The sequence below is a fragment of the Acipenser ruthenus genome, chromosome 13 (genome assembly GCF_902713425.1).
Source record: "Acipenser ruthenus chromosome 13, fAciRut3.2 maternal haplotype, whole genome shotgun sequence".
Classification (NCBI taxonomy): Eukaryota; Metazoa; Chordata; class Actinopteri; order Acipenseriformes; family Acipenseridae; genus Acipenser; species Acipenser ruthenus.
The window spans coordinates 13,531,449-13,555,963 of record NC_081201.1 but is presented as its reverse complement, the minus strand read 5'-3'; the positions used below and the strand labels follow the sequence as shown (position 1 = coordinate 13,555,963).

General features: G+C 40.0%; 1 long non-coding RNA gene, 2 other non-coding genes and 2 pseudogenes across 3 annotated transcripts; 3 read left to right on the top strand and 2 right to left on the bottom strand.

Annotated features, from left to right (window-relative positions):
- The first annotated feature begins 8,520 nt into the window (after positions 1-8,520).
- On the top strand, positions 8,521-8,696 carry LOC117968276 (U2 spliceosomal RNA; annotated as a pseudogene).
- A 348-nt stretch (positions 8,697-9,044) lies between these two features.
- trnas-gcu (transfer RNA serine (anticodon GCU)) lies at positions 9,045-9,126 on the top strand. Its single transcript has one exon. It is a non-coding gene; the product is annotated as a tRNA-Ser (tRNA).
- A 781-nt stretch (positions 9,127-9,907) lies between these two features.
- On the bottom strand, positions 9,908-9,979 carry trnaa-ugc (transfer RNA alanine (anticodon UGC)). Its single transcript has one exon. It is a non-coding gene; the product is annotated as a tRNA-Ala (tRNA).
- A 1,304-nt stretch (positions 9,980-11,283) lies between these two features.
- On the top strand, positions 11,284-12,582 carry LOC117968275 (putative nuclease HARBI1; annotated as a pseudogene).
- A 71-nt stretch (positions 12,583-12,653) lies between these two features.
- Positions 12,654-13,745, bottom strand: LOC131740148 (uncharacterized). The gene is made up of 3 exons (XR_009330779.1): positions 13,623-13,745; positions 13,257-13,315; positions 12,654-13,179 (listed from the first exon to the last, which is right to left on the bottom strand). It is a non-coding gene; the product is annotated as an uncharacterized LOC131740148 (long non-coding RNA).
- Between the last annotated feature and the right edge of the window lie 10,770 nt (positions 13,746-24,515).

Here is a 24,515-nt window from a genome sequence, read left to right as displayed (position 1 = left end):
ATACAAAATGTCCGTGGCTCACAGGTTTTCCAAAAGATCTGGAGAAAACATACTGTAGGGTCATATTTATAAAGCACTGTAACAGGTATTTGTTTATTTATTTTTAGAACGGGATCTCCCCCTCTGCCTCTGTGTCTCATTTGTATTATTTTGTATTTGTGTTTTATGATTTATTTATTTGTAAATGTATTGATGGCGTAGCCGTATGGTTTTTTTTTATTTGTGTTGCAGCGTGGATGGGAAGCCCCATCCACATTAAAAACCCATGCAGAATGTGACCAAGGGATTATCAGATAATCGATAGCTAGTTAATCCTTCGGTCACTAATATAAAAGCCTGCAGTTCTCCCTGCTCTGGGTGGGAGTACAGAGGAGAGTACGGGAGAGCGAGTGGATTAAAAATGAAACTAAAACATTCTAGGAACAGTGACAGCAACTGCCCAGCCTGGCTCTGTGAGCAGGGTGTTTTTGTGTTTTTGTTATTTAAATAAACGGCGCACACCGCGTCTTTTGCCCCTCTCTGTTATTCTTCCTGCTTCTGGCCTGACGTCACCACTACTGCCATCCACAAGCATTTACCTTTTTTTCTTATTGGAAAATAACACAAATAAGTAGTGTCAGATACATCTTTCATGTGCTAATTTAACAGTCCCTATAGGCAGTTCAAATGCTTATTTTTGATTTTGGTTGAAAATGCTTTATGAATATGGACCATATTGAAACAAAAACTATAAAATGTACATTTTCTATAGGCTTACGTTACCATTCCATATTGTGATAACAGCTTTGTCGCAAGATACATTTTCATTCCATACATGTAATATCGCACTCGTTTTGTTTGATTAACTTTGATTAAAGAATTTACCAGGTTTTTTCGATCTTTATGTTTCCATTAAAGCAGTGAATGGGTGAAATCGACCTTTATGCTTTAAAAAAAACAAACTTTTTTTGCCATTGAGAAATGTCTCATTTAGCGAAACCCCTCTATCATATTCAACATGCAACAAAACCATGGCTACCAACATTCTAATTGAAATAACGTTTGGTCACAGCGGAGCTATACGTATAGATAAAGATCCTACACATTTAAAAATGGTCTCAAATAAACTGCAGAAACCACAGTATATAAAAGTGTATTAAACAGACTTTTATAGCACAAATTTACAAGTACAAATAAAATGCACAGAACAAAACTAGAGATAGCTGAACAGAACTAACTTGCACTATTATTCGGAGTCTGAGGTCCGCCCCTCTCCTGGGTCACTGGAAGGTAAGGCAGACGGGCCGCTTCGTCCTGCTGCGGAGACTTCAGTCGTCGGTCAGGATATTGTACACAATATTCATTAAGCAGGGGCGTAGATAGGAATAGATTTTTTGAATTGAATTGAATTTTTGTCTAAAAAAAATACCCTGTATATCCTGTTCATGAAGCCTGGAGACTATTAATGCAAACTGCAAAGCAATATAAGTCACTAACTCTTTTTACCCAGTAACCTGTCTTGGATGATGTTTGACATTTCATGACACATATTTTTTTGAACAAATCTCCCAGCAAAAACAACACCAACCTAAAATGACTCTCTTCACACTGTTAGAAATATGTGATATTAAAAGGACAAGAAGAACAGAACTTATAAATATGAATAAGTAGATGGGTTTATACCTTCATTGAGAGACACACATTTGGTTCACTGCTACTGAAGTTAATGCTGAGACTGGTGGCACTGATGCTACGGATAGAACTGGTAAGACTGGAGCTGACACTGCTGGGACTGGTAAGACTGGTGCTCACACTGCTGGGACTGGTGCTGACACTGCTGGGACTGGTAACACTAGTGCTGACACTGCTGGAACTGGTAAGACTGGTGCTGCTACTGCTGGGACTGGTAAGACTGGTGCTGACACTGCAGGGACTGGTAAGACTGGTGCTAACACTGCTGGGACTGGTAAGAGTGGTGCTGCTACTGCTGGGACTGGTAAGACTGGTGCTGACACTGCTGGGACTGGTAAGACTTGTGCTGACACTGCTGGGACTGGTAAGACTGATGCTGACACTGCTGGGACTGGTGCTGACACTGCTGGGACTGGTAAGACTGGTGCTGACACTGCTGGGACTGGTAAGACTAGTGCTGACACTGCTGGGACTGGTAAGACTGGTGCTGACACTGCTGGGACTGGTAAGACTGGTGCTGCTACTGCTGGGACTGGTAAGACTGGTGCTGACACTGCTGGGACTGGTAAGACTGGTGCTGACACTGCTGGGACTGGTAAGACTGGTGCTGACACTGCTGGGACTGGTGAGACTGATGCTGACACTGCTGGGACTGGTGCTGACACTGCTGGGACTGGTGCTGACACTGCTGGGACTGGTAAGACTGGTGCTGACACTGCTGGGACTGGTAAGACTGGTGCTGACACTGCTGGGACTGGTAAGACTGATGCTGACACTGCTGGGACTGGTAACACTAGTGCTGACACTGCTGGAACTGGTAAGATTGCTGATACTAGTGCTAAGACTGATCGGACTGCTGGGACTGTATGATGCCACAATTAAAAACACTGATTTAGAAGGATTTACTTTAAATAGAGTTTGCCAATCCTCCTATGGCCTGATCTATCGAAACGCTGTAACACTTCCTCCTGGGTCATGTCTCTGTGGACATTTAGCAGGGCAAGGCCATTCAGGCCATTTCCCCATACTGCTGCGAGAGCAATCAAACATATGGAAAGGATGCACTCAGATAAACTTTCTCGTCATGAACAGGGACCCCAAGAATCTGTCTGCTGCGGAGAACACGGATTGTCTCCATGCTGTCGGAGAATTTTTGGTTTTACACTAGGGGCGGGGCAAAAAGGATTTTTTTCTGTTTGTTTGAGAACCAAACCAATACCCTTATCATATATAATCATCAACCCAGACAATGTTGCTTTAAATTCACGTAAATAATACATTAAACTGCTTCTGGTGTACAGAGGTCAAGGTTGAGCGAGGCGCCGCACTGTCACATTCATGCTGGAACGTAGCTGCAGTTTACTTCACAATCCAGTGCGTTGTTACCACCGAACAAGCTGTTTACAGATGCTGAAAACCATTTATAAAAAAAAATCAACGGTATTAAAACAGTACTTCCTTGGATTTTTTTCTCTAATGAAAAATAACTTTACAAAATAACTTTTTTTTTTTTTAAAACTGCTGTTGCCAAACAGTGAATTTATAAATAGAATTACATCCAATTCTTCCAGCCCATGGCATCAAATACAATACATGAAAAGTGCTACAGCTGTGAATCGTTATATCGGGGGAGGGGGAGGGGGAAGGCATTGCCATTGTGCAAGAAAAACACCAATTTATGAAAACTAGAACCACCATGCGGGTCATTGTGACCCATTTTGCACTTAAAATGTTAATTACTCTTCCGTTGTAAGTCGTATGTGTGTATCCATTCTTGACTTTTCCTAAATATATGAATTAAATATCCTGACGGCGTTTGATCGCCAGAATTGCAAAAATTATAAAGTTATAAACAGTTCTACCTAGAACCGCCACGTAGGTCAATGTGACCCATGCATTACAATACATGTCTTTTTTTATATAACGTAAGATATTCTATTATTTTTGTAAATGCAGCAAACAAGACATGCCGCCTCCTCCTCCTAGCACACGTGTTTTTTATTTTTTTTATTTCAAGCCTTTGTTTGTAGACTGACTAGGAGACAGAGATTGCTATGATAGTGGATTTGTCAAGATGCAAACTCATGTACCTGGAGACAACAATCCTTTGTTTTGTTCCACAAATGCAACTGGGAATATATCAGAAGGAAATATTTAATCTTGAAAGTAGTCATTTTGATTGGAATACGGTGTAGCATTGGAAACTGCACCCCATGAGACAGTGCGGGCCTTCAGCGCCGCTGTCTTTACCACGCAAGCGCACGTTATGTGACGTACAGGGGATTCACTTTAGCATAGCTATACCTATGAGAAACTGCAGCCCGTGCAATTGTGCACCCCGACTTTATATTATATTGATATTCACATTTAGCTGTTTACGTTTAATAAAATATGTTGTTTTATTAACAAATAGGTTGTTCCACTTCCTGTTTTTTCACACTATTAGTAATGCGAACAATTCACGTGATCTCCATGGCAGACAACTAAAGTTCACGTGTGACTGGATTTTTACGCCTTTTTTTGAGGGGGGGGGATTGTTATTGTTATTTAATGGTTGAGTAATCATTCTCTGTGTTTGTTTACTTTTTTTTACAATGGACTAACGCAAACTGCATGTTTGACAAAACAAATTAATACTTTAAAAAACAGGACAATAGTTAAAAGCAAACTAGGTACGTAAGACAGTAGTACTAATATACATGTATTTCATTAGCTATTCAGTATGATTAGAATAAAGCATCAGGTTTACTAGTGTTGCCAGCGATTACATTTAAAAAAAGAAAATAAAAAAGCACCTCTGCCTCTATTTACTGTATTTGTATTCCACAGAGACAGGGGGAATGGAGACAGGAGAGACGATGAAAAAAAAGTAGGTTAATTGCAGCGTGGCAGATTTTTGTCCACTTGATGGTGCATTGCAACATTCTATTTAAACCGGTTTTAATTGAGTTTTAAATCTGGAAATGAGTCTTCAAAAAGACCGGACAAAAAGGGATTTCAGCGTGCCAGCAGTGGCTTAATTTAACTCATGTTGCAGTCAGTCCATCCAGCAGTAGGTTTAACTGCGGTTTATCCAACCTCAGAGTAACACTATATGAATATATTGCAACGTCAGGTAAAATGTTATTAAAATACATACATGTGCATTTGAAACCATTGGATGTATAAATAACTATTGTAAACAATAGGTATTGCAGCTCCTGCGTGCCTTAAACTATGTCATTGTAGATTGTTGTATTGTGCACAAATTTTTACTTTTGTGAATACGGGTTATATCTATTTTCTGTTGAATTTGATATTTTAATATTTGTTTGCTGGAATGTGTATCAATTGTTCATTTATTTACAGCATTCTTCAAAAAAATAAAAGGTGTTTTAAACCTTTTCTGAGGGGGTGCAGTATCTCATAGCTATGAAAACACCTTTTCTGAGGGGGTGCAGTTTCTCATAGCTATGAAAACACCTTTTCTGAGGGGTGCAGTATCTCATAGCTATGAAAACACCTTTTCTGAGGGGGTGCAGTTTCTCATAGCTATGAAAACACCTTTTCTGAGGGGGTGCAGTATCTCATAGCTATGAAAACACCTTTTCTGAGGGGGTGCAGTATCTCATAGCTATGAAAACACCTTTTCTGAGGGGTGCAGTATCTCATAGCTATGAAAACACCTTTTCTGAGAGGGTGCAGTATCTCACAGCTATGAAAACACCTTTTCTGAGGGGGTGCAGTATCTCATAGCTATTAATGTTCAGCTGCGTGAGTTGTCAGCACATCATAACCAATGTGCAGTTCAGAGGGTTGCAGCTCAAGCTTTTCGGCTGACCAGTCAATTTGATTGGCTATTTGGCCGTGTTCTGATTTATACTCATAAATATGCATTTTACTTCTTTAATGTGATCCGCTGCCAGGCTCCTTGCAAACCACACAGCCCTGAACTCGACAAAACCCACAACTCAACCACTACCAGTCAAACACGCACTGTCTGAATATCAAGCCTGAAGTAACCCACTTACTTCAAATGGAAACGTCAAATTCTTCTAAATACACCAGAACGGATAGTTAAGGTTTCTGGTTGTCGGGTTTACTTTTTGAGCGGTTCGTTTGCCTTTAATGTTGTAATTAGTCATTAAACCACCTCAGTTTCATAAGTTAATCATGGAAAAATGATAATGACAAAATAAACACAACTATTTTTTTTTTACCTATACATTCCAAAAACGACAGTGATGATCGCTTTACCTTCGCTGCTTGGGGGTTGTAACTACACTGACTGTTTCATAAAATAAAGACTTCACCCTCGCCAAACTAGTCATATAAAATGAGTAATGATTGCGATGATTAATTATGTGTTTGCATTATAAGAGCACTACTTAAAATTCGCTAGAGTAGAAAGAAGCTTAAAAGTTCATCGGGGTGTTAAAACATATTTAAAGGCGTACATCGTCAGAAAAAAATAGAGAAAAATAAATAAATAACAACATCAAATTGAAAGACAGTAGCCTACTACTCACATCAATCAAACATCATAAGTAAAGAGACAGTGAAGATGTTGAAAAGCACAGTATAGATATCAGCAGGACTTGGGGATTCATGTACGCACACAACGAGGGATTAAAATGCATTTTATTTTGCGGCACAGCAACGTGTAAAAGAGCCTGGATAAATATTATTACTATGATTTTTTACTGAGGCCGTGCCTCGGGTGCCTTAGCTGGCTAGGGCCTTGAACGCTCACTAAATATTATTTTACACTGACTCATAATGTGTCCCTAAAATTGAACTCAACTACACCTTATGAAGTATATTAAGTACTACATGTAATAATCAAATACAATACATGAAAAGTGCTACAGCTATGAATCGTTATATCGAGGGAGAGGGAAGGCGTTGCCATTGCGCAAGAAAAACACAGATTTATGAAAACAGCTATACATCATATTGCACAGGACTGTCAGCAGAAAAAAAAAATATTAATATAAGAAATATAATCACTAAACATTGTTACCCATAGTTGGCTTCTTCTGAAAGAAATGCATTACGGATTGGTTTCTTCGTTTCATCTTTGAGTATGTACAGTACCGAACCGTCCACTAAATAATATACTGGACTGCTGCAGGGGCTGGGTTCACGAATGAGAACAAAAAATGGGACCGGACCCAAATTCACTGGAGTCGGATCATAAACAGATGTTGGATCCAATTCTGGAGGTACACGCGGTGTAACTAGGGAAACTGACCAATGAGAACGAGAATCGTTTGGCGCAAGGTTTCAATAGGTCATTCAAAATTCAATAGGTCATTCAAAATGATCTAGACAGCATTCAGAACTGGGCAGACACATGGCAAATGACATTTAATAGAGAAAAGTGTAAAGTACTGCACGCAGGCAGTAAAAATGTGCATTATAAATATCATATGGGAGATAGTGAAATTGAAGAAGGAAGCTATGAAAAAGACCTAGGAGTTTATGTTGACTCAGAAATGTCTTCATCTAGACAATGTGGGGAAGCTATAAAAAAAGACCAGCAAGATGCTCGGATATATTGTGAGAAGTGTTGAATTTAAATCAAGGGAAGTAATTTTAAAACTTTACAATGCATTAGTAAGACCTCACCTAGAATATTGTGTTCAGTTCTGGTCACCTCGTTACAAAAAGGATATTACTGCTCTAGAAAGAGTGCAAAGAAGAGCAACCACAATTATCCCGGGTTTAAAAGGCATGTCGTATGCAGACAGGCTAAAAGAATTGAATCTATTCAGTCTTGAACAAAGAAGACTACGCGGCGATCTGATTCAAACATTCAAAATCCTAAAAGGTATAGACAATGTCGACCCAGGGGACTTTTTTGACCTGAAAAAAGAAACAAGGACCAGGGGTCACAAATGGAGATTAGATAAAGGGGCATTCAGAACAGAAAATAGGAGGCACTTTTTTACACAGAGAATTGTGAGGGTCTGGAACCAACTCCCCACTAATGTTGTTGAAGCTGACACCCTGGGATCCTTCAAGAAGCTGCTTGATGAGATTCTGGGATCAATAAGCTACTAACAACCAAACGAGCTAGATGGGCTAAATGGCCTCCTCTCGTTTGTAAACTTTCTTATGTTCTTATGTTCTTATGTTCTTATTGCATTATGTGTTGCCTTATTCTCTTTTTGAATTTCATCCTTTATTTTTGCAAGAAGTGAGACTGGTTAAGGTTCATCTGTATAATCCATATGTCCCTGCTGCTGAGGTGGTGACTTCAAGTCAATTTTGTAATGTAGTTAGACTGCCAATTAAAAGTCTGAATGAATTTGGAATTTTAATTTGGGACATGGAAGGTCTGGTCGAGGTTCCGGCCTAGTAAAGAGGGGTTTGAGGGTGTGAGACATCTGCCTTCCTCCTTTTTCATTGGCGCGAATAGAGGATACCTGTATTATGCTGGTCAGCCGGAGGTTTATCGAAAATGTAAGCAGATGGGACATAAAGCATAAATCTGTGTGGAGGAAGTAATCATTTGTATTCTAAGTGTCCGCAGAGAACTGCTGGTGGAGAGAGCCGTGCTGGAAAAGAACAGGAGACCGCTGAAGAGGATGGAGGTAAAGCTAACAGTACTGCAAATGCGGCTCCAGCAGTGACAGCAGCAGCGGATCAAGGGGGAATCAGTGAGGAAGAAACCCAGTGTACCAGTGACAAAGGAAGGTGTGGAGAAAAAAGGAGTGCAGGCTCCTGAAAGAATTTGAATTTTGGCAGGAAAATGTAATGATTTGCATATATGTAAATGTATTGTTTCTTTGGTTTGTTGTAGTTTTTTGTGTATGTATTGTATTTGTTTTATTATTTACTTTAATGTAAATATTGGTGTTGAATAAAACATTTATGCAAAAAGCAATCTGTTCTTATCAGTTTAATATCTGATACGTCCCCCATGGGGGACCGTCTATATTAAATTGATTTTTGGAAGCAGGAGATGGAACTGGGGCTTGCTCAGTCCACTCCACGCATCGACCCGGTATTGCAGTACCTCCGGGAACGGTGCACAAGAAAGGTCTCAAAAAAGAGAGACAGACAGGAGAGAGAGCCAGCCTCTCCCTCTCCCTTTTTCTGGGTTTTATTTTTTCCCCCAAATGAGGCAGGCAGGTAGGCAGGCCTGCCTAACTAATGGACAGCCTGCTCTGCGCACGCAGTGTACCCAGAAGGCCTTGCGCTCGTTGGGGGAGGAGGTGGATGCGTGCAGCAGTAAAGCAGAAACGGAGCTGTTTAGTGGGGCAAGGAGCCCTTGCTTTCAAGGCGGCAGTAGTAAAGCGCCTTTTTTCCTGGGACCGAACAGCAATTTTGGAAGTGTTCCCTGTTTTGTTTTTTGTTTTCGTTTTAATTTGCTATGCAGGCAGGTAGACAAGGTGGCCGAGTGGTGAAGGTGATGGACTGCTAATCCATTGTGCTCTGCACACGTGGGTTTGAATCCCCTCCTTGTCGGCTTTTGGCACTTTTTCCTCTGTGGCCTCGGCTCTCCTTCCGTGCAGCTTTGACCTGCGTTGAGCTCTGTGGCACTACAGATAGCACGTTGGACCGTGCTGAGCTGTGTGGCGTGACTGAAAGGTTGTGGCTGAGTTCCAGCAGTCTCGCAAGATTTTCTCCTTCGTTTACACTTTAAAATTCAAATAATTTTCTTTTGTGGTTGTTTTTAATGAACAAATCAAGAACATTGAGGTGCTGCTGGGATTTGAACACAGGATCTCCTGTTTAACAGACAGGCATTTTAACCAACTATGCCACAGCCCCCTGCTGCTTCCTGTGATTTGCTTCCTGGCTTGCTGTAGTGAAGGGCTTTGTTGCACAGTCCCAAGATCTGCCTTCCATTTAGAGGGATTTCCAAAGTTTGTCAGCCGGCTCCAGTGGCACAATCGGTTAGTGCGTGATAATTATATAGAAATATGTCTACAGAGCAATGCTGAGGTTGTGAGTTTAAGGCTCACCTGGAGCACTTCCTTTTTCTCAGTCAGCTTATTCCAATAGGTTTTGCTTCAAGGACAATGTTCATCAAGTGTGAGATTGATAGAAAATAGCAATAAAATAATATCCGCACACGCAGACATACCTATATTTATGTATATATTTACAAGTCAAAAGACAGATAGATTGAATGAATGAATGAATGAATGAGTGAATGAATATTTGAAAATGCCTGAAAGGAGGTGTGTGAGTTTGCTTCTGATCACAAAATATGATTTTAGTGAAGGGGGAAGAAAAAAGGGCTTAGAGATGCCAGGGATTGCACCCGGGCCCTCATACATGCAAAGCATGCACTCTACCACTGAGCTACACCCCTAATTGATAGTTGCCCACCAGTTTGATGAAATTGACCCCGTTCATTTCTGAGACAACTGCTCGTTTCAGGTCAGCATTAGGTCCTCTGCTATTCCTAATCTACATCAGCAGCAAAGGTCATTCAAAATTCAGATTATGAGACTGACATGCTACCTACTGCGCTAAGGAAGCAGAGACACCTGGGGGTAGCTATTTATCAACCCTGCCCTTCAAATTTCCAAAGCCGAGGGAAAACACGCATACAACAAATGTCGCGAGCCAGGCAGGAATCGAACCTACAACCTGGTGATGTGTAGTAAGACTATCCATTGTGCCACTGGCCCCTGTGTTCTGGAAGCACTGTTAATGCGCACTCACCAACAAGAACAGTAGTGGTGGCAGCTATTGACTGCTGCAATCAGCTGAGCTTGCTAGCCTTATGCTGAGTTGTGTATTGTCCTCAAAGAACCACCCTCCAATACTTCCTTCGATAACTGAGCTGGTAGAGTGGAGGACTGTAGTATAACACATTGGCATCCTTAGGTTGTTGGTTCAATTCTGGCTCGAAGGACAATACATTTTTTTTTCCCACCTGGTTTTACTAGTAATGAGGACAAAAAGAACGAACGAAACCTACGGCAACAACTCTCTGAAACATCAATAAAAATGAGAGAATCATTTTCGCCTAGCTCTGGGCAGCCACGTGTCATACGTTGTCAGGTGTGGGGAATTAGCTCAAATGGTAGAGCGCTCACTCAGCATGCAAGAAGTAGCGGGATCAATACCCGCATTCTCCAATGGATGCTCTTTCTCTATTAAATGGTTGAAAATGTTCAATCTGGTCTTACTTGAGAACAAAAGTTTTTTTACTGGTAATGAGGACAAAAAGAAATAATGAAACCTATGGCAACTGTCTGAAACATCAAAAAATAAGAGAATCATTTTCACCTAGCTCTGGGCAGCAACGTGTCATATATTGTCAAGTGTGGGGAATTAGCTCAAATGGTAGAGCGCTCGATTAGCATGCGAGAAATAGCGGGATCGATACCTGCATTCTCCAATGGATGCTCTTTCTTTACTAAATGGTTGCAAAATGTTCAATCCCTGTTTCAGAAAGCGGGTTTAGTGAAAACTCAGAGTTAGTTGACTCAGAGTTGAAGGAAACTCTGGGTTTTCGGTTTCACGAAGCCAGTTCAGCTTAACTCTGAGTCAGTTACTATGGCAACATACTCCGTGAAGCTAACCTGCTCGCTAGCAGGTTTTCTTCAACTAACCCTGAGTTTCTCCTCTTTAGCTGAAGCCTGCAGACTGAAGGAGGAGTCAGACATGGCGTGTCCTTTTCTTGAAGAGCCAGTTGATATTGAAACACAAATACTCTGCAGAAATCTCCGTCAGGAGAGGGTGATCAGACCCCGCTTGGATGTTTTATCATTCCCTGATGATCATCTGTTTACGTTACCGTTTTTCTGCTCAATCGATCATTCATCTGAACAATATTCTCAGCCCTCATATCGTTCATATGACACATCGTGGACATGCTCTCAGTTCAGAACAAATTCTTTGTGTTGCACTTCATTTTTTTGCCAACGGGAGTTTTCTATATAACATCGGTGACGCTGAGCATATTTCCAAGGCAACCATCTGTCGGGCTGTCAGAAATGTGACTCTAGCACTGAAACGTTTTACTGTACACTTTTGTGGTGTTCCCAAGTCACAGACATATAAGACTCATCAAAGAAGAATTCCACAGAATTGCAGGTATCAGTCTAAGCAATAATTAATTTATTTAGTATGAAGCTTTGAGACTTGAAGCACTAATCAGTTAATTTGATATATTTTAGGGTTTCCAGGTGTGATTGGCTGCATAGATGGCACTCATATTCCTATCATAGCTCCTTCAGTAAATGAAGGAGATTATGTGAATAGGAAGTCTTTCCACAGCATTAATGTGCAGGTAGGCGTAAATAGTAGCCTTTAGCATTCCAAATGAAAGATACTTCACAATACAGCTACTGCAGCTAATTACTGTTCTGCATTGTGAAGATCATATGTGATGCAGCCCACATCATCAGCAACGTGGAAGCAAAGTGGCCTGGGTCTGTGCATGACTCGCGAATGTTTCGTGAGTGTACACTGAGTGCTAGATTTGCCTGTGGTGAGTTTATATATATAGCTATATCCTATTATAATCAATATTTTGTTTCCTGCTATTGCAACTGAAAATTTAAACTGTATCCTCGTATTATCATAGGAGAGTTCGATGGTTACCTGCTCGGTGACAGAGGGGGTACCTCTGCCAGCCCTATTTGCTGACCCCTTACTCTGATCCTGAGCCTGGCCCACAGCAACGTTATAACTTGGCTCACTGCAGGACACGAGCCAGGGTAGAGATGACCATTGGGATGCTCAAGGCCCGGTTCCAGTGCCTTCGTAGGCTCAGGGTCACCCCAGAAAGGGCATGTGACATTATTGTGGCATGTGTGATTCTCCACAACATTGCCACAATTAAGAGGAGAACAATGTCCTACTCAACCAGTGAACGATCCTGATAATGATCCTAACCACCCTGCTGACGCACGAGATGGAAGAGCAGTCAGAGACACAATATGCTACCATCATTTCTGACTGACCCATCACCTCCCCAGTGTCAAATAAAGACAATATGCCTTTCTTTTTATGAAGTCTTCTTAATTTCCTGCAAGTACAAATGCAGTACAGTAGTTAATATTTTTTATGTTGTTCAAACAAGTAACATCATCCACCTGTGGGCATCTCACCCACCTTTAACTGATGTTCCAGCAGTTGTATTTCTAGTTTTGCCTTTCGCATCTGCAGCCTTATGTGGTCCATTTCTAAATTACATTTTTCAATTTGTTTATTTAAGTACACCTTGTACAGCTGTTTCACAGGGAGCTATAGGAACACAAAAAAATGACATTGAATTTCACAGTGCCAGGTCGACTTAGTTTCATTGTAAGTCATGGGCCAATGCTGAACAACATCTTACTGAGGTAAGTTGTGCTGTGGAGGTGGATGGACCCTCTTCCTCACTGTAATTTCCAGCATCTTTTTCGCTCTTAGAGAAAAAGAATGTGCAAGTTTTATTATGGTACAACACTATCATCAACTGTTAGATGTTACTTTTAAGGTGTGAACCTCAATAGGTCTCTCTGTATCTTCCCTCTCTGTGGCAGCTGACAAGGTGTCTTCATCATCATCCTCCTGTAATGAAAATTAACAATTTTTGTGTTCTCCTTTAACCCATTATGAAACATCTGTGGAGTATTAAGAGTACTTACAACTGCATGGAGGTCTGTTATGGCAGAAGGCTCCACCAGACAGGTTACACCATCAGTAACTGGTAGAAGATGAAGAAGATTAGACAGTTAAATTATAACTTTACCCAGAAAAGTGCCCCACCTAATTTGAATTTTGTTTTTACAACAGTGTGTAGGCCACATCACAATTTTTCAAATATATAACTCTCGAGTCACCTTAAAATAGATTATGATGTCTGAAAGAGTAACAGCAGTCAATTGCAAAGAATTGTACCACTACAAGAAAATCAGTGTGCCAAGTTGTGTCTAAAATGGATGGGTGGGCGTCACTGAGCTAACACTGGCAAAAGGATGAATGTACATATATCACTAATTTGAATAACTAACCTCTTATGTAGGCCCTTGTGTCCTGGGGGGTGGTTGGGTCAGATGAGCTTCCTCCAGAGATGCCTTCAGCAATAGGTCGCCCACTGTTTTGACTGAGGGCCATCTCTTCAGCCTCTGTGAGTGGTGGTGGACCCCCACCTGTTTTTCGGCCCTCAGCCTTTTTTCTATTGGCTATGGAGGTCAAATTTGAACATGTCCAGTAAGCACAAATTTGGAGACTTGTATGTATAAAGGCATTTAGGTGTTACTTTCAAATAGACAATATTAAATACTGGCAGTGTTGGGATGGCTGAAAAATGTACTTTTATTTTTGCTTAGAAAATTTCACTAACTACTTAAATATATCACATGTTGAATGTAGCCACTGAATGCGGTTTAATTAGGTAGGGTAGGCTAAACAACATAACAATTGCTTGTAATGAAATTATACCTTACCTGTTTGAAGTATATTTTTATATTTCATCTTCAGTTGCTGCCAAGTACGTTTTGTGCCGGTTGGGTTGCACCTGCATAAATATTAAACACGCGCGCACACACACACACACACACACACACACACACACACACACACACATATATATATATAATAAATGTTGAATAAGTGGAACACTCGAGATAAAACTTTTCTTTTTTTCAATTAATACTCACGCATTGACTCGGTCAGCTCACGTTCTTTTGCTGCTGCTACGGTATTGCTTTTTTTCTTAAATATATACTCTTATTCTGCATACGCATTCATTAATATTTCTATCTTCTCTGGGAAGAAGTAGAAGGTTCAAGCCCTTTTTTCTCCTGTTGCCATGACGAATCAGGTTATCTGCGTTCCTTTGATGAGGGCTTTTTATCTCCTCATGCACGCGCTTTACTCAGGGTTAACTTAACTCAGAGTTGATTGAACTCATTGTTATCACCTGTTCTGAAACCAAAAACTCTGAGTTTGACAACTCAATTAGTCAACCCAGAGTTCAGGTTTAAACTCAGAGTTTGTTAAACCTGCTTTCTGAAACAGGGCCCTGGTCTTACTTGAGAACAAAAGATTTTTACTGGTAATGAGGACAAAAAGAAAGAACGAAACCTACGACAACTGTCTAAATCAACATCAATAAAAATAAGAGAATCATTTTCACCTAGCTCTGGGCAGCCATGTGTCATACTTTGTCAAATGTGGGGAATTAGCTCAAATGGTAGAGCGCTCGCTTAGCATGCGAGAAGTAGCAGGATCGATACCCGCATTCTCCAATGGATGCGCTTTCTTTACTAAATGGTTGGAAAATGTTCAATCTGGTTTAGACATCATGGGAGAAGTACAAGTGGACAAGTACAACATAGTTGAAAGCAGGTTGACAGCTGCAGAAGCTACACTAAACTAAAAAAAAAAAAAGGTCTTCAAGCCAGTAATCTGTGACAACTGCATGATGTGGGAAATACGAGAAAACCCAACAGAGCTCAACCAAGTTTGTGTAAAGTGCCACACGATCCAGGACTTGCTTCAACGAGTAAGTCTGCTAGAGAAGGAGCTGGAGGAAATGAGACAGCAACAGGAGCTTGAGGAGCAGACACACCCACAATTCATGGAAGTCTGCACCCCTAGCAGACTGAAAGCCACCAGGGAGTTGGAAGAGAGTCAAAACAGCTGGGTTCAGATAAGCAGAAACAGGGAAAAAAAGAAACTTCGTCAAACACAACCACCAGAAATCCAGACATTTTTGAGCCACTTCAACATTTAGATGACCAAAACCAACATCAAGAGAATGAAAGAAACAACATCCAGAACCCTATAAACAGTGCTGGCCAGGCAGCAAAAAGAAGGGAGGTCATGATTGTTGGGGACTCCATATTGAGAAACACAGCAAGTTTTGTTTGCAGTTTGGACCCCCTTACTACAACAGTGTGCTGCCTTCCAGGAGCCTCAGTCAAGCACATCACTGAGAATGTGGACAGGCTCCTAGAATGAACAGGAGACGACCCGGTAGTAGTCGTCCACATCGGTACAAACAACATTGGAAGAGACAGGCCAAGATCCCTGCAAAACAAATTCAGAGAGCTAGGAAGGAAATTAAAAGACAAGACCAAAACTGTGGTATTTTCTGGGATACTGCCGGCGCCTTGCAAAGGACCATATGGACAGCGGGAAATACAAAATCAAAATGCATGGCTGAAATCGTGGTGCACACAGGAAGGCTTCACCTTTCTTGAACATTGGAGCACATTCTACAACAAGGACTATCTATACAGGTGGGACGGACTGCACTTAAACAGAAAGGAAACCAATCTACTCAGAGAAAGGATCCTTCAGGAGGTCCAGAAGCATTTAAACTAGAAAGGAAGGGGGGAGAAAACAAAAAAAACATAAGGGAGACCACATCAAAACAATTCAAAATCCTAAAAGGTATAGACAATGTCAACCCAGGGGACTTCTTTGACCTGAAAAAAGAAACAAGGACCAGGGGTCACAAATGGAGATTAGATAAAGGGGCATTCAGAACAGAAAATAGGAGGCACTTTTTTACACAGAGAATTGTGAGGGTCTGGAACCAACTCCCCAGTAATGTTGTTGAAGCTGACACCCTGGGATCCTTCAAGAAGCTGCTTGATGAGATTCTGGGATCAATAAGCTACTAACAACCAAACGAGCAAGATGGGCTGAATGGCCTCCTCTCGTTTCTAAACTTTCTTATGTTCTTATATCTATTCTATCATCACCGACAGTCAAATGCCTCTTCAAACTCACCCTCACACAACAATGATGACGCACACTAATCCTGGACATCCTGAACAAAAATGAACCACTACACAGTGCAGCATTAGCATTAAGAAATGTTCCGCCTGCTATACTTAATTGGATGGCAGAAAACATGACCAGGTTATCAATGTTTAATTGAAAGCTTATTAAGCAGTTTAAAGTTACAAATGCAACTTTTTTATGGTTTTGCTGTAAATGCTGAAAGTTATTAAAATCTTCATATATTCTGTTTGCCATACACAACACATTAGTATTTATCTTTGCATCTGTTCTCCTATTTATCATGTTAATTTTTAACGGTCCTTATAGCAATGACCTGGTTCTATCTAATTGATTATCATTGTCTCATTAGACCATTTGGCTATTTCTTTATTAGATGCACCTGACTGTTTATAAGGGGAGAGTCAGGTTTGCGGTGAGGAGAGAGAAGGGTGTGGTTGCTGTGTGTGTTTGTTAGAAAAAGTATTTTCTAAGCTACTGCTTTTGAACAATAAAAAAAAAACAACTTGGGTGGTTTTGCTGCTGTACTGCTTCCTGAATGCTGTGTGAGATCAAGCCAATTTACTGATTTTCTTGTGCTGGATTAATTTATATATATATATATATATATATATATATATATACACTACCGGTCAAAAGTTTTAGAACACCTCCATTTTTCCAGTTTTTATTGAAATTTACGCAGTTTAGTGTCTCAATGTACTCTGAAATTAAAGCATATAACAAATAAACAATTGGAGATAAAAAAGAAATCATGGAATAGTTTTGTTTAACAAAATGTAATCTAAATTTTTGACTCATCAAAGTAGCCACCTTTTGCAGATATAACAGCCGAACACACTCGTGGCATTCTTTCTACAATGGAAATCAAATATTGTTCGGAAAGTTCTTCCCAACACTGCTGCAGAAGTTCCCACAAATGTGTTGCACTTGTAGCTTGCTTTGCTTTCACCCTTCTGTCCAGTTCATCCCAAACCAGCTCGATGGGGTTTAAGTCTGGAGACTGTGCTGGCCATTCCATGATTTGAAGCCTACCGTCTTGTTCTTTTCTTCTAAGGTAGTTGTGACATAGCCTGGAGGTATGTTTTGGGTCATTATCTTGCTGTAGGATGAACCCCTGACCAACCAGGCGTATACCAGAGGGTATTGCATGACGCTGCAAAATGCTGTGGTAGCAGTTTTGGTTCAGGGTGCCACTCACTCTGTGCAAGTCGCCGACTCTGGATCCAGCAAAAGAGCCCCAGACCATCACGCTTCCTTCTCCATGTTTGACAGTTGGTGTCACACACCGAGGAACCATCCTTTCGCCTACTCGACGGCGTACAAATACCCTGCGTGATGAACCGAAGATTTCAAATTTTGATTCATCGGTCCATAAAACCTTCTTCCAGTCTTCAGTAGTCCACTGGCGGTGCTTCATGGCCCAGGCAAGCCTCTTTTTCTTATTTTGCCATCTTAGCAATGGCTTTCTTACTGCCACTCGACCTGTCAAACCTGCTGCTCGAAGTCTTCTCTTCACAGTTGAAACTGAGAATTGCTTACTTCGACCAGTGTTAAGCTGTGCTTGAAGCTGTTGTCCTGTGAGCCGCCTATCACGCAAGCTGTTGACTCTCAGAAACTTGTCTTCTGATTCTGTTGTGGCTTTGAGTCTGCCAGACCTCTTCCTGTCAGAGTTTCCTCCAGTTTCCAAGTGCCTTTTGATGGTGTAGGAAACTGTTCTTACTGACACCTTGGATTTCTTTGCAATTTCTCTAAAGGAAAGACCTACACTTTTAAGGGTTATAATGGTCTGTCTGTCTTCCTTTGTTAATTGCCTTTTTCTCGCCATTATTAGAGCAATATACTACTTCCTGCAGTACAATACTGTCCAAATAATGCTTAAGAGGGTGTAGTAACACAGTCTGTTCCAACACTGCTTTTATACAGACAGAGGGTTTGTAAGTAATCAACAAAAGTTGGGACACTTGTAGGAATTGTTAGCATCAACTTTCAAGGCTTAATTTACTTCCATTGCTGCAGAACAGCTGTAAGTTGTTAACCCATTACTTGTTCCCTAAAAAAGGCTTTTTTGTATAACTCTGAAATGCACATTATTTTTCAGTTTTTGGTAACCTAAACTTTTTTTTTTAACCTCTGGCAGTTTACCGCCTACCTTTGTACCATTTCAGGTTATTCACTGGACTTGAACTGCTTAAATTTCAATAAAAACTGGAAAAATGGGGGTGTTCTAAAACTTTTGACCGGTAGTGTATATATATATATATATATATATATATATATATATATATATATATATATATATATATATATATATATAAAATGCTGTAACCTTCATTATGGAGGCTGAGAGTGAAATATAGACCTAAAGGAGACAGTTGTGTATATTTTTAAATAACATCTCTAATATAACGTTTTAAAAGTTTAAAAGGGTAAAGACATAATCAAAGTGTCCCCCTATTGCTGTCTCCAAGTTTTTTTTTACTCTGAAACCATCATTTGGTAGACACTCTGTGTATGTATCCCTATTATCAGGCAGACATATAACATCCATATGTGACCTTATTATTAAGTACAAACTGGTACTCTGAGTACCTGTATTATTGGAAGGTTTCATATGTGACAGTCTACAGTGGAGTCCACTTAACAGTGATCACACATTTGGTAACCAATTACTTATTAATTTACATATTAAGAAAATCCTTTTAAGTCGATCAGCATCTTTACCTTCAATCGATTATGCCAATCAAAATCCTATCATCAATCAGTACTGTCGTCACAACAGTTTGGGGCCCGGCAACAACACACACTATATACTGTTTTGCATACAATTTAACATGTAATATACATGCGGTTTTAATGAGAGACAGCACAGCAGAAAGATATGCATGATATTGATTTATTAGTCATTCTATTAAATGTATAAAATGTTCAAGCTACATTTTTATACCTGAAAAGGAATACTGTATTTCATTCTTTTAAATACAGAAATCTTATTTCCCATTACAACAAATAAACTGAAGCTGCTTCAAAAATTTGGAGCCAAACTGTACGTTAAATACTATTAGGAACAGCTGCACATTTTCTGATAGCAATATATACACATTAACAATATAAATTTGTGTTCACTGCGACAGCGTGGGAGAAGTATGAGTGGACAAGTACATCACAGTTAGAATCAGTAAGGAGGAATTACATCTTTAAATTACATCTTGAATTGCTTTAATCAGAAAACACTGCAGCTTAAAGTCTAACAGCTGCGTGTCTTTTTCTGATAACGAGCTGAAACTTGGAGCAGCTGATTCAAATTCCCAACCGTTCTGAGACACGAGGGGAGGGGCGGAGCCAGCAGCACAACGCAGAAACAAACAAAGCCCAGGTGTTAAATCTGGACAAAGAAAACAACGACAAATCAATATGGGTCAGAATAATGGACAAAAATTCAAAGGGCATAATAATAGGAGCATGCTATAGACCGCCAAATTCAGATGCTGAGCAAAATAATCTGTTATACAATGACATTAGAAATGCGTGTAGCAAAGGAGAAGCCATACTAATGGAGGATTTCAACTTCCCCCATATAAAATGGGAAAACACGGTGGGGAGAACGACGGACGAAATTGAAATGGTGGAAATGACAAATGACTGCTTCCTAACGCAATTTGTCAAGGCACTGACTAGAGGGGAGGCATGCCTTGATTTAGTCGTTTCAAATAACAAAGACAGAATAAATAAAACAGAGGTCAGAGAGCCATTGACAAACTCAGACCACAACATGGTCTCATTTGAAGTGATTTTTAAAACCCCAAAGGTAATGACTAAAGCTAAGGTTTACAATTTTAGAAAAGCAAACTATGAAGGTATGAAACAGAGACTAACAGAAGTAGATTGGAGTAAAATAGAAACATCCACAGAAAAAGGATGGCTGTTTTTTAAAAAATGTAGTACCAGAGGAGCAAAACAATTACATCCCAAAAGTAGATACATCTAAATCTAAAACAAAATGGTTTAATAGATCAATAAAAAAAAAAAAATAGGCACTTTTCAGAGAGTTTAAAAAGGACCAAAAACAAAGTACATAGAAACAGTACTTGGAACTGCAAACACAAGTCAAAAAGGAAGTTAGAAAGGCCATATTATAACAGCAAGAGAACATTCAAAGAGGAGGTTAAATGTCTAAGAGACACAAATGGCATGATCATAGATGAAGAAAAAAAAATAGCAAATATATTAAATGATTACTTTTCACAGATTTTTACAAAGGAGGACAGGGACAACATGCCCCACATGTCAACCTGTTCCTATCCAATTTTAAATAACTTTAGGATAACAGAGGTAGAAGTGTTAAAGGGACTAGGAGCTCTTAAAATAAACAAATCCCCTGGGCCAGATGAGATCCTCCCAATAGTACTCAAAGAAAAAAATAAGTTATTTACAAACCGCTAACCAAGATCATGTAACAGTCTCTTGACACAGGGGTTGTACCGACAGACTGGAAAATTGCAAACATAATACCCCATCCACAAAAAGGGAGACAAAACCGAACCAGGTAACTACAGACCAATAAGCCTGACTTCTATTATATATAAACTTATAGAAACTATAAGATGATCTAAAATGGAAAATTACCTATATGGTAACAATATCCTGGGAGACAGTCAGCATGGTTTTAGGAAAGGGAGATCATGTCTAACTAACCTGCTTGATTTTTTTGAGGATGCAACATTGACAATAGATAATTGCAAAGCATACAACATGGCTTATTTAGATTTCCAGAAAGCTTTTGACAAAGTCCTGCATAAAAGATTAATTCTCAAACTGAACGCAGTAGGTATTCAAGGAAATGCATGCACATGGATTAGGGAGTGGTTAACATGTAGAAAACAGAAAGTACTGATTAGAGGAGAAACCTCAAAATGGAGCGAGGTAACCAGTGGTGTACCACAGGGATTAGTATTTGGTCCTCTGCTATTCCTCATCTTCATTAATAATTTAGATTCTGGTATAGTAAGCAAACTTGTTAAATTTGCAGACAACACAAAAATAGGAGGAGTGGCAAACACTGTTGCAGCAGCAAAGGTCATTCAAAATGATCTAGACCAGTGGTTCCCAATCTGGAATCAGTTTAAGCTAGCAGCTCGTTTTTCCTGCAGTCAGAACATTACTATTTTATGAATAAAACAACATGTCTAAGAAACGTAAAAGTGCTGATGACTCATCATCAAAAAAGAAAGTAAGGCTATATCTCGAGAGTTATCTTAACTTCGGTTTTATTGAAGGACAGGACAGGACTCGGCCAGAATGTGTCATTTATGGTGAGAAGCTAGCTAATGACAGCATGAAGCCAAGCAAAATGCAACGACACCAGGAAACAAAACACCAGGAGACTATTGGTGAAGGTCAGGATTTTTTGAGAGGAAGAAGCAGTTGGCACTATCAAAAAGATCCACAGACATCAGAAAAGCATTTGAAAGAGCAGGCAGTGATTTACACAGAGCCACGGAGGCGTCATTTGAGTGTTCGCTATTAATTGCCAAGGCTAAAAAGCCGCACAATATTGGAGAGCAGCTAATCAAACCCGCCTGCCTGAAAATTGTAGAGAGGCTGTGTGGCCCACAGGTGGTGGATAAAGTGAGAACCGTCCCACTCTCTGACAACACTGTCAAAGACAGAATTGATAAAATAGCTGTGGATTGCCAAAACCAGCTGCACAAGAAGCTTAGGAATGTTCCCTTTGCCATTCAGTTGGATGAAACAACAACAGTGTCAGACGAATCCGTGGTCATCGTTTATGTGCAATATATTGACGGTGATGACTTGAAACAAGACATTCTTATGTCTACCAATCTAGCCACAACAACAACAGGCCAAGATATTTTTATAGCTATGGACTCTTATCTCTCGTCCAACAATCTGCCCTACGAGAATATTGTTGCATGCTGCACTGATGGGGCTGCAGGGTTGATGGGCAAAAACAAGGGATTTAACAGCCGATTGAAGGAAAAAGCCCCGGGGTGCGCAATTTTCCACTGCATTCTACATCGCCAAGCATTGGCCAGTAAAAAACTTTCGGAAGACCTTAGTAACACCATGGCAACTGTTGTTAAAGTTGCCAACTTCATTAAGGCTTGCCCTACTAACAAGAGACTGTTTGCCCAGCTGTGTGAGGATGAAGCGCATCAAACACTGCTGTTACACACAGAGGTACGCTGGTTGTCGCGTGGACAAGTGCTTGTGCGTTTTATGGAACTGCAGGAAAAAATAAAAGAATTCTTGCAAGATCACAATCGACCACTGTGCGAACAGCTGACTGATGCGTTTTGGATCAAAACGGCATACCTAGCGGATACATTCACTCTCTACAATGAGACAAACAAGCGGATGCAGGGTCCTGAATCAAACGTCATGCAGTGCAAAGACGCTCTCGACGCTTTTGTGCGGAAACTGGAGTACAGAGTTGGAAAAATGTCAAAAGGGGAGCTACAACAATTTCCACTGCTGATGAAACAGTCTGGTGGCACTGTGCCTGCGTCTTTACGCACTGAGTTTACCCGGCACATGAACATGCTTCGGGAGGAAATTAAATCCCGTTTTGCCGATGTTGACGAATACTTATCAAAGGAATTGTGGGTGATGGACCCTTACATTTGCAGTCTCGAGGACGTGGAATACCTCGGCTGTGAAGATGAGCTTGCTGACCTTCAAGCCGATTCTGTGTCAAAGAAATATTTCCAAGAGAACGGATACAAAAAGTTTTGGATTGTCAAAGGACACGCTGTTGCATCCTTGTTAGATTTACACTATTTGTTTATCCATTACGATTAAAAGGTTGATCATAAATATTTTATGTGGTTCTGTTTTATTCTCTTAATACAATTGTGCTTTATACTGGTTGCATATGTTTGTTGGCATATACAACCAGTTCAACTGACCTTTTCCCTGGTTGTACAACAGGAGATTGAGTCAGTTTCGCTTGCATTTGTCTACTCAGTGTAGCAATGGCCACCTGACATTTACTAAAAACAGAGTCTGAAGTTGTAAGTCAAATGACAAACTGTAAACTTGGCTTAAACTTTTCAGCTTGTACTTTTTGATATTTCATTTTATGTTTAGATGGCACATTAACTTTAATTTAATGATGGCACCAGTCTTAACCATGAAAATAACAATGGAACAGAAGAAATGTGCGGTGTGAAATGGGAGCAAATGTACAACAACATGTAGCTGCCACCAGGGCAGTGAAAGGGGGTAGTGACTTCTACAAAACAGCAGCTACATCTTTTAGAAAACTAGTTACAGCCTCAGTTAACTTCTATTTGTTTTTGTATTTTGTGGGACGGTGATGGGACAAGTAGATTCGTAACAATCTCTTGAAAATATGGTGCTCGATGATGTAATTACGGCACAATGTCACTGCCTCTTTGGCTTACAACGCATGCTCACACGCCTGCCCTGAGAGAAGTACCCCCTGCTGTTTTATGCAAGTGTAAACGTGCTGTTTCAGAATACTTTGTACTGGAATCCTATCGGAAGGGTTCCGGAACGCAAGTGTAAACGCACCTTTATTTTTCTGTCTTCACATTTTTTACTTTTGTACTTTCTACTGTGCTCCATATATTAATTTTACCAGCAAATGTTAAATGGTAATAAATCTTTCTTCTTTTTAAAGTAACCTAAATAGATACCTTTTACCTAGTGCATTTATTTTGTGTTTCAAATTCAAACTGATAAAATTGATACTGTAAAAACATATTAAATGACACTAAGCTTTGTTTTAAACAGCTATTTAAAGTAAAATGTCATAAACTAATAAATAGTTGACCACTGTTTATTGCATTAAATTGCAATTAAAAAAGTATATAATATATTGTAGCACTGTTGCTACATAATGTGGGTGTAATTTTCACCCACCTGTCTCTAAGTAAAGGCAGTAGCCTGGCCAGGCCAACCTATAAACTACATTTCCCAGTAGCCATTTTTTTTCTTGCTCTCACCCCATTGGTCCATTCAAATTTTCATCCACCAATCCTCTCACACAGTCAATCTTCACATGTCTCTTATTCTGTGATTGAAGGGGGATGGTGGTGTGTTTTTTTTTCTCCTGTAGCTAGCACCCTGGTGGGAAAGTGTCTACCTTTTGTAACCTAATCTTT